Source organism: Oncorhynchus keta, chromosome 14 (genome assembly GCF_023373465.1).
Source record: "Oncorhynchus keta strain PuntledgeMale-10-30-2019 chromosome 14, Oket_V2, whole genome shotgun sequence".
Classification (NCBI taxonomy): domain Eukaryota; kingdom Metazoa; phylum Chordata; class Actinopteri; order Salmoniformes; family Salmonidae; genus Oncorhynchus; species Oncorhynchus keta.
This window is the reverse complement of record NC_068434.1, coordinates 61,085,028-61,096,138: the sequence shown is the minus strand read 5'-3', so window position 1 is coordinate 61,096,138 and position 11,111 is coordinate 61,085,028. Positions and strand designations below refer to the sequence as shown.

General features: G+C 41.7%; 1 protein-coding gene across 9 annotated transcripts in view; it reads left to right on the top strand.

Annotated features, from left to right (window-relative positions):
• The first annotated feature begins 5,000 nt into the window (after positions 1-5,000).
• The window catches only part of znf536 (zinc finger protein 536), a 518,664-nt gene continuing 512,553 nt past the window's right edge, over positions 5,001-11,111 (top strand). For 4 of the 9 annotated variants that reach the window (XM_052462080.1, XM_052462077.1, XM_052462071.1 and 1 more), the window contains exon 1: positions 6,195-6,790. The gene's annotated coding sequence lies outside the window, so the exon portion shown is untranslated. Of the gene's footprint in view, positions 6,053-6,194; positions 6,791-11,111 lie in introns of those variants that run through there. The other 5 variants (XM_052462073.1, XM_052462066.1, XM_052462072.1 and 2 more) reach the window with 2 other exon arrangements.

Sequence of the window (11,111 nt, the reverse complement as noted above, 5' to 3'; positions counted from 1 at the left end):
GGAAGGTTTCATGTCACAATCTGGTACAAAGAGAAGCTCTGCAGCTGTAATCAGATTGAACTGAGATTAAATACTGTGCAGTACACAGTACTTTACTGTTAGCTGCCCTGCTATCCCACTGTAAAGAAGAAAGCTGATTTAATGATTAAGGAGGAGGAGACGGACCCTTGCTTAAGCGATAATTCAGCACAGCAGTGAAGAACAAGTACTGCTGACAAATGAAAACAAATGAATTCAGGGAGGACTGGTGTGTGTGTGTGTGTGCGCGTGCGTGCGAGCGCGTGCGTTGCAAGGGCAGTGATTCAGACCCATGACACAGGGAGCACATCCAAAACTGAATCTTAAGAGTGAGCACAGGAAATTGGGATGTCCTTAGACTCTGTGACCTCTTGGCATTACAGCTAGCAGGCGCTCTGTGGCCACTGCACCCTAGTTTACCCCCTGTAATAACAAGCCACAGCCTCTGGTGTGCGCTGTCGTGAGTGTGGTTTTGATGGGAAGTTTGCCAATCATACTACATTTACTGTAGGTAAGCCTAAATGCACACAATCAAATCCATAGCTGCATGGCCATTGCTGAGCTTGATCACGTTGACAAAGTATGGTTATACTTACATTTCTCTTCGTGTACAATGTTAGTGCTATATATCTTCACTGTAGGGTTCGGTTGGAAATATAAAGTGATCTTGTGTGGAGCCATATAAGCCCTTTTTCCAAGGATGGCTCATGGCCTACAAAGATTATCCTGTGGAATTTGTGTTTGGTAGCTCATATTTGTAACACAAGGTCACTGTCCTTCTGTGTTTAAAAAAAATAAAATAATAATATATATATTTTTTTTTTTACAAATAACCAACATAATTCTCATGTGATTAGAGATAATTCACTGATAATTTAAGGCGGTTATATTGTGTTGTATTTCCCTGACACAGCAACACATTCCTTTTTATAATTCTCTTATGTTGTTCTCCAGGGCTCCTCAGCTGTCATGAACCAACTCTCCTTTGTTCGGAGTAACTGGAAACCATTGGTAAGTGTACACAGAGGTTAGTCTGACAGAGAAACTTGGTGTGGTGTGGCAGCACCTTGCACTATTCAGCACTGTACTCCATGTGTGTCTGTCTGGTGAAAGGAAACAGTACCAAAGGAGGTGAAAGTGTAAAGGATTCTTCCTGAGGCGAGAAGCTTTTTTCAAGATGGACGTATATTACCTGTTTATCTTCTTTCTTTCTTTCTTTCTAGTTTTCCTACAATCACACACTTTGTACCAGACCAGCTAAATATATTGTGTTCATTGGCATGCCGATATGTTTGAATACACGACTATTGGATTGCCAATGCCAACTCACGTAAGCTCAGTGATAGTGGTCTCACTGGGGAGTAGCTTTGATTGAAGTGTTAAGGGGAGAGGAGCTACAGAGGAGGCGTCACGTGTGTCCGGTGGAGGTCACCAATGGTCTGCAGGTTCTAATTATGTGCTAATAGCCACTGAGGAGGTCATTTGGAGCCATTAAGGAGCGCCTGTAGGTAGTTAACGGCCCACAGCATAACCCAAGCTCCTTAATGTTCCCACGGAGGCAGTTAGCCCTCCGTCACCAACGGCAGCTGCCTCATTATTGCGATTAGAAACCAATTGATAGGTAATAGTAAAATATGATGGCTCACTGTCCCATAAATATGGACTTTGGTTGAGAGGTGAGGAGCCAGGAGGAAGTAGTGGTACAGTACAGTAGTAGTTGGAGTATGAGGGAGTTAGCTGGTGGTAGGGTCTGGTTAAATCTGTGTGATAATGGCACCCTCTGTAAAGTTATCGCCTATAAGCTTATCAACTCAACAGCAGATGGGCAGCCACGTACTCCCATTTGGGTTGAGGCTTGGGTCATGTATCATTCTTGTTTGTCACTTAGAGGGAACGTCCGTAAGCAGTGGCCTACTTGTCAACCCGTGTTTCCGATTTGTTCAGTAACTCCTCATAAGAAAGTTTTTCCCTTCACTGTCTTTCTGTGCCGTCGGCTGTGTTGTCATTAGTCTTGTTGTCCGAGGGTTCCTCCTAACACACTGTAGTTTATTTTACGTAGACATATGAGAATGATGGAACCTATCAAACCCGGGATATTTTAAGCATGCAGTAATCATGATTAAATCCCTTATGCCGAACATTGTTCTCAATCAGTTTGAGTCAGATGTTTTCATTTAGATTTTTTTTTTCTTCCAGTAGAGACATTGATTCAGATGATTTAAATTAGCATCCGCCCGGTTATCGGTCATAGGCAATATACTGCACTAAGTAACTCATCAAGTGGGGACAAGTTTGATCAGTATATACACTTTCTCCTGATAAATATAGGAACACAGTTTTCCCACAATATGAGGATGATGAAACCTCAGACTTGAGCTCTAAATATTTGTCTCTGCAGTATTTGTGCTGAGCCTCATTAATGATCAGAACTGCCAAACATGTAGTGCACTCGACCCCAGTCTGAAGAAAAAAGAAACAGTGGTGTGTTTGTCGAAATGTAAAAGCTTCACATACGGGATTGATGTAACCAATAATGATGAGATTGCGAAATGACTACGGCAATTGAAATGTTTTTTTTAATATTTTTTTATAACGGTGCTCCTCATTTAGTGGATGTCATACTTGAAAGTGTAATTTTAAGTTACATTTCAAAGTTTACAGTCACAGAGGGTTCAGAGAATCAAATTGCTTAAAATTGCACTCACTCCGTTTTTAGGATACTTTGAAAAAAAAATCTTCATCAAAGGCCTGGAACAGATTAATTGTACATTGAGAAACTCAATTTGAAGAAAGAAGCATTTTCTCTACATATGAGCCAGCCACTCTGGTGTGTTTTCATTTAAATCTGAACTGGACAAGACTTTATGTTTCAGACTGGTTTCAAACACACACACACGCACACGCACACGCACACACACACACACACACACACACACACACACACACACACACACACACACACACACACACACACACACACACACACACACACACACACACACACACACACACACACACACACACACACACACACACACACCACATCCTTGTAAAATGGGATGCACAGCAACATGAGTGCATTGCTACTGTAGGTCCCACTTTATTGCTATCATGTTGCATCAATGTTCAAAAATTGTTCTGTCTGTTACTAATAGTACTAATTTGCAATTGAGCTGAGGTTTGAAATGACTACAAGCAGGGCCACATCCAAGAGTACACGGAGAGGAGACTGAAGGAGTAACATCTTAGTTTAGTTGAGAAGTGAACAGTGGCGAGTCTGTTTTTCAAGCATGTATTCTTGGATGCCTTCCAAGCATATAGTCCATAAGCAGAGCCATCTTCAGCTGGTAGTCAGAAACATCAGTCTTATGGGCCTGGAAGGACTGTCCAACACCCTGCTCTGTGCTCCCCTCCCCTCCCTGACCCCTGACCCCCCCAAACCCTAGCTCTGTCGACAGCGCCGTTGACTTCTAGTATCTGTTCACTCTGTCAAATGTCTATCCTCCTATTGCAATATGTAAAAGATACAAGTAAAGTTATTGGGAGGGGGTCCACGTACAGGAGGCAGGGAAGTACCGGAATCTTCTACATGAGACGTGCAGTAATGAAATGTCAATGATCAGTGTATTATTTTTCATGAATATTCATCGATTTGTTTTTATATGAAGGAATATAATGATAGATATAAAGGCTTGGTAGAAGTCCATTTCCAAAATATCCTCAGGAATGTCAGTCAATAAGTGTATTGCCCTAAAGAAGTCTCTTGTTGTGACTCCCTTTTTTTCATCTGGAGCACCTGTTGCTAAATATAGGTAGAATAGTGTTGTAAAAGTTAACTGTAATCTTTACATGTCTGTGGCTGCCTGCGTTTAGATTTGAAATTTTGGTCCTATTTTGCATACAGGCCTATATTCTATTTCCTATAGGCTACTGTATTCATTCAAGTCTTTTAAAAGTCAAATTAAAACATGAAAAATGACGTGTTGCCTGAATTGGACAGAAAAAGACAAAAGAAACTAAATAGGCCAATAGGCATGCATTTTAAATGAAGGGAATAGTTTATTAGTTCAAGGAAGTTAATGTTGCATGTTCATGTGTTATTCCCTGCACCGTAATGCACAATTATTTAAATGCAGGCTATATTTATGGGACATACCCGTGCTATATTGTTCGAAATGTGCATGTTTAAATCCATATGCCAACTTCCTTTTGACCTGCTTTCACATCCCCGTCGCATTGTCAAGCCTGTCACCGATAAAGAATCACTTGACTTGCTATAACAAGTTCAAAAGAAACCGAGAACGCGCTGTTGATCCATGAAGAATTGAGAAGAGGAACACCCCTACTGCTCTCGCTATCCTTCCCATAGAGATAGCGATATTATTGATGGGTTAGTTATGCTAATTCCTTTAGAGACAAACTTTTATTTTGGAATTTGTTCAAAAAAAAGAATTTCATACACATCAAACTGGAAAATGCATGCTGAATTCCTAACCGTTTAAGGGGTAGCATGAGAATCTGATTTTCATAGTGAATAATGTATGTGGACTATCTTTAAAAAAATATGTTTTGTCTGGAAGGAAAAGAAAGCGCAGCCGGGATCGTTCCTTCTGGATTATCTATTAATGTTCCACTGAAAAAAAGATAACACTATAAATGAAGAAAAAAAAAAGACAAGAAAAAGGTCATAACAACGTAGGCTACATAAACACACAGCAGTATAGCCATAAAACCAATAGCTACTAGCTATCCCTTTTTACTTTGATTTAAAGTTACATTTTAAATCACAAGATGTCCAAGATCCAATAGAGTTATAATCCACTCCAATTAGGCTCATTGTAGGCCCGACACTCACACTTGAATCAAGCTGTAACACACCAACGTACATATCAGTGTCATACACAGATGGAGTGGCATGTGCTCATAACACATTAGTTCACTGTCATACTACCACACTGAGCAGTTGCGTGTGAGTATCCTTGAGTCACACACCGCCTTGGCACAAGTGGAAAGGGGAGACCATACGCTCACAGCTGTTCTATCTCCCCGTATAAATACGACCAGGGAGTCCAGTGTGGGACTTCTGTCTGGTTATATACAGGATTTGATATCATCTCGATCAATGCGATGATGTGTCCCATGGTTCGAGGACATTTTGAATAATCAATCCGTCTGCGTTTGGCCGAACCATCACCGTCCTCCTCTTTTGTCGACCTCTCCACGTTTGCTCGCTCTTATCATCGTCCCAGAGTCACATGCCCTTACATTCTAGAAAACCAACCGCACATGTATGTGATACTTTTTATTATTACCAAACCGTTCCGATAATTACACCATAATCATTATATAATCCCACAAGCAAGAGTCTATTTAGGCAATTGCTTCGTCAACGCCGGAACACTGAAACTATAATTGCATTATATACCGCTCCTTCCACCACCTAGAGAAACATAATATATCAAACCATCTTTGTGCGAACATTTAGGAGAATGAAAGGTCGGCCTGTGCATCTCTGTCCTACCGCAAAAGTTATGCCAAAAAAAAGTTTAGAGTCCTCGACGAAGTATACAGCTCTTTAAATCATTTCCCCGGGTTACTTGGAACCGTTGGGTGAGCGCGTTTAATATTGGACTTTTCTCTTTCTGTTTTAATAAGGTACGACGTGGCCTTGTTGAACAGCTTGGTTGTTTTAAATATCATATTTACTCATAAATATGCTTAATTCCTAGCCCATGGCTTCAAAAAGCGCTCCCATGCATTTTGTTAGAATAAACCTGGTTCGTCAGGGCACCTGAAAAAAAAGCCTCCCTCAGGACCAGTTTGCGTTTGTATGCATGCGATTGGCAACATAACTGGCTTATTTACATTAAATACGCCACAAGGTTACAGTGAGATGAACGTCATTTTATCACTGATTACTTCTCTTAAGCACTAGCTTGAGCTGTGACTGATGCTCAGGACGCCCAGACTACACCGATTTACCCTGGAGTTTTTTGTTGTTGAAGAAAAATACTTTAAATAGTTAACTCAAAAGGTAAGGACATGTACTTTTACAACATTCTATGTGTTCAGTTGTTATGTGTTCACTGCATGGTCGCGGACTACATGTAATCAAAGCCAAATTATACACGGTGTCAACGTAACAAGAATGACAAAGTGAATGGCTTCTGATGAGAATAGACAGATTTTAATAAGAGTGTTTACCGGAGCTCAAGGTCAGAAACAAGCTGCGAGGTTGGGAATCCTTCTTTCTTTTTTTTATACCGCAACACTGGGGAAATGTAGCCTACGATTAGAGATTATTATTATTTACAGTGTGGTTTTTATCTTGGGTTACGCTCTTAGCTCCAGCAATGCCGAATGCCGCAAGACCTATATCTAGTTGCTGTGAATAACGCCGCGGACTTACAATGGACTGCTTTTTTTTGACGGTACAATGCATATCACCTACCAGATAGGGAGAGTCCAAGCTCAAAGATGGAAATATGTTGTGATGCTGAGTGATTAGTATCAATGAACACGTTTGGCCTGGGGAAAAAAACAGACCGAATGAAATAAAACGCAATTGTTTACTCAGGATATGTGCGGAACAGTAAGATAGATAATTCTGCATTGAACCATCGTAACAGGTCCGAAGCGCACTTTTCCCCCTTCAGCGAAAGAAAATGATCTGGTCAATCATATGGACATGCCTCATTATTCAATGAACACAATCTCTCACCAAGGCATCGTTTACAGACAGGAGTTTCTTCGCGCTACTTCAAATGTAAAGGTAAGAAGTGCGAAGCTTACGCATGGGTTTAATGGGGTTCGGAATGGTAACTCGAAGGCGTTTCGCTTTTGAAAGTCAGTTTGAATAAATGTTATTTTTATTGTATCATCTCAATGGGGCCTGTTTCTCTACGTGATCAAAAAATACAGTATAATTAAATATCCATAGCGGTGACGTTAGCATGCGGGGTTGTCAGGGTGGAAAACATTTAGTCTACATAATGAAAGCATGGGAAGACGTTGAACAGCGACTCAGAACCAACTATTCTCTTTTTTCATTTCAATGATTTCATAATAGTCATATGTAAAAGTTGTATATTCCAGACGTTTAAAATAGACAACGGAGTGTGCATAAACGTATTGGACACATGACATGCATAGATAGCACAGGCGGATATTTGCGACTACTTTTAATGAAGTATAAACTGTTCCTCATACAATCTGCCTCGGAAACTTTCTCATCACATCCCTAGGGGTTTTGCTTAGAATTTCAGCTAACCTGTGTGCATATTGTTGGAGAAATAGGATTAAAGTTATCCGCTGCATGCCATGTGTCAAAACTTGTGAGATGGAAGAGCCGGTGAGACCTGCCATTTTGTGCTGTGATCGACCTCTTATGAATAGCAGCCATGCATTATGCTTTGAGGAACGTTATGATAGCATTCAACAACTGAGGGCTAAATGTCATATCACGCTTTAAAACATTTTATGTAGACAACACACATATCACTGGAGAAATTCAGATTTGAACGACTGATTCAAAACGCAGCTGCTTGGGGGAAATGTATCCACATTTGCAAAAGTTATAGCGATTCGGAAACGAATAAAAAAGGTACTCATGACAAATAATTGTATGAAAAGGACGTAGCATAGCCTATAACTTAATCGGGAACGAGGTCGAGTCTAGCGAGTAGCGTATGCCACAACCTTCATAAGATATAGAGAAATGCACGTTGCCTAATATAAATGTTCCAAAATATAAATTATATCTTTAAAGTGCATATAGATTATGTCAGTGTGGGTTTAGATGTTTCGTTTCTTCCGCTGTGAATCTGAAATATGTCAGGGTAAATATATTCCCAGACATTCTGATAAACCCAACATGTTCGAATTGCCTTTGTACGAGTATATTATGTATCATTTCGTGGAATAAAACACAGGCTACCAGATGCACTGCCAGTGCTTCAAACTCTCCCCGGCAGGACTTGTCTGCAGGTGTCCCTCATCCAACCGAGCAGCCTTTCACCTTGAGTAGAAGGGAGCGATCCTCCCATGTAAACACATATGAACTAGGTATGAGATGAACCCAACTGGAAGGCAGCAAATTTAAACAGTAGCCTAGGCTACAATGGCCGAGAAGACACAAGACCCCCTCAACCGTAACGCAAGCGTTACACAACGTCCATCACATTGTTTCACTTTTTTTTGTATCTTCCGCAAAGTTGAGTTTGCGATAAATGTTTATTCCTTAGATTCATTGTCAAAGGAAATGAACAAATAGGATGCCCAGATGCACAGTCCGAGTAAACCACTGTCATTGTTTAATGGTATTTGCCAGGCGGATATTATGTCTGTAATAGTGTCTGGGCGTGAACCTTTTTTTTGTGTCAGTTCTTTTTATTTTCTTATTGAGATGAAATAGCGATGGACAACAGTCCCACTCTAGTGCACTGAATTACAGATCGGGGCCCTACAGTAGCCTCCATGCAATTACCGATAGTTAGGAGAATGACAATGAATTGTGAGTGGTGTTATTGCGAGAAGAGAAAGTGTTACTTTACTAACTGCTATGTAGTTGCAGCTCCTGTGTGTGTTGTCCTGGAGATACTTGACTGGTTTGCTACAAAATGTGGGGGAAATTTATTTTATTATTACATTATTATTACTATGATTACTATTATCATCATCATGAATTGTGCAAGAATGCCATGAATGTTTTGACAGGCTATCACATTTCACATAGTTCAAACAATTGATTTGACAGATTCAAAATGTTGGTCATGTGTATGCTCTATTGTGAATTTGGTGTTATATTCCTAATCCCATCTTTAAATCTCATGTTTTGTTCTTATTTCATTCAATCACGTTCCTAAGCATCACAGGTGCCGTGTTTCAACTAGTTCGTCAACCTGTTTAGTGGTCAGTATTGCAATGTATCCTATTTTACCTGTGTCTGTTGCTCCGTGGGCCATGACAAGCTAGGGTGATGCACATCTTTAGAGAGAGAGAGAGAGAGAGAGAGAGAGAGAGAGAGAGAGAGAGAGAGAGAGAGAGAGAGAGAGAGAGGATGAGAAGATGAGAGAGAACATGGCATGGGCATGGCATCAGTGCTCCTCTCCGGACCTGTCAATCTGCAGCCAGTCAACTGTAGCCGGAGCAGGAGAGCAGTCAGAGACGTGATCAAACAGCCATCCCACTCTTAAATGATTCTCGGCTCCTTTAATTGGTCGAAATTGTCTTCCAGATGTACGGTAGTAGCCAGGGTCTCTTGTGGGACGGTATGGCAGGCGAGGCCTGGCGATTATGTATTAATTGATATGTGCAGTGGAGCCCCCATCCCCTCTGGCTCCAAAGGCTAAGGCCTTTACCCCTGTGGCTTTACCCTCCCCCCTCCTCAGTATAGTTTGGCAGGCAGGAGGGGCTGTTTCAGGAGCGGGCTGGAAGGCAAGCTGGGGGCATAACACATAACAAAAAGGCTAGGCTGTGGTGAGCCTTGTAGTATGGTGACCTTGATTTAGAAGGTTCACTTTGGAGAGATGATGGTTAATAGACCCCATGTCTTCTGACACATGTCATGAAGCCCTGTGTTCGAACACACGAGTGCTACAGAGACGAGATGTTCACGTCTCACGCTTGTGAAGTTAGGTCCTGTTTTCGTCTGTAAGGCTGTGGCGCGCCACACTTCTCTTGTCACGTGTGTCATACAGCATATATTGGTTTTACAGGTGTGTGTGTGTGTGTGTGTGTGTGTGTGTGTGTGTGTGTGTGTGTGTGTGTGTGTGTGTGTGTGTGTGTGTGTGTGTGTGTGTGTGTGTGTGTGTGTGTGTGTGTGTGGATATGAGAGCGACAAGGATGTGAATGTCCAACGTTTTTTTTGTTGTTGTTGCGGATAGTAATCATAGACGTCAGTGTGATGTAAGAATAAGGACTGGGCCGACAGATGAGGTGATGACGGATGAGCTTGACTCAATTGCCTCATGCCAGGGTGCCACCAGAAGGAGCGTCTGTCTGTCTGGAAAAAGGGAATGAGGGAGAGGGAGAGCGAGAGCACAGGGAGCGAGAGGTTTGCAGTGCTAGAAGCTCAAACGAAGAGGTAGGCCCCTGACTAAAAAGACAGTTAGGTTGGTAAAAGGAGGAACATCAACTTGGAAGTATATGTGTGACAGTAAATAGCTAGAATTTGTAGATATATTCACAGACATTTTCTCTTTCCTTGTCTTTCTCTGTCTCTGTCTCTCTGTCTCTCTGTCTCTCTGTCTCTCTGTCTCTCTCTCTCTCTCTCTCTCTCTCTCTCTCTCTCTCTCTCTCTCTCTCTCTCTCTCTCTCTCTCTCTCTCTCTCTTTCTCTCTCTCTCTTCCCAGAGGTTTTGGGATAGATCTATATGGATCGTGGACCTGGGGATCTAGATTGATGTTTACACTCAATAATAGAATGTGTTAAGTTGGACTAGTTTACCCAGCCTTGGGAAAGATGAGCAGCTTGTGCTTCGGCCTCGGCCTTTGTCTAAATGATCTATCTAATCACACACGTCCACAGTAGCCTTTCAACTGTGATTTTTTTCTCCAAAAGAAAAAATACTTTATTAGAATACGTCCTGGAACGCCCCCGATGTACACAGTACCTCAGTCGACAGCCGGTTTTGCAACATTAACGCCTATTTTTTGAAGTTTATTAGCATTTTGGATTTATAAATGTGCTGCACATTGTGCCAACACTTGTTTCATTTTGATCTGCAAAGGAGCACAACATTACAGCCATGTCATTTTTGCCGACAACAGCTTAACACAAACAGGCAACCACCCATCAATCACGGGTTCTGAAGCATGGCATTGTGTTATTTAGCATTCTCCCTGGCATGCCTAAAAGAGTGGTGAATACCTGCAGTGCTGCTGGGGGTTGAATCCAAAACTGTGTGTGTGTGTGGGGGGGGGGTAGGAGATCTCTCCAGCTCTATGCGGGTCACAATGATGTTTGTACTCTGGTTCGGTATAGGTTGTGGCCTGCTGGTCGCCAGTTAGTGTGTTCTGGGTCTATGTAGAGGGGAACCTGGTCAAGACGGCTTGTTGCAGAGAAGTAAGAGGACCCTGCACCTTTAATTATGA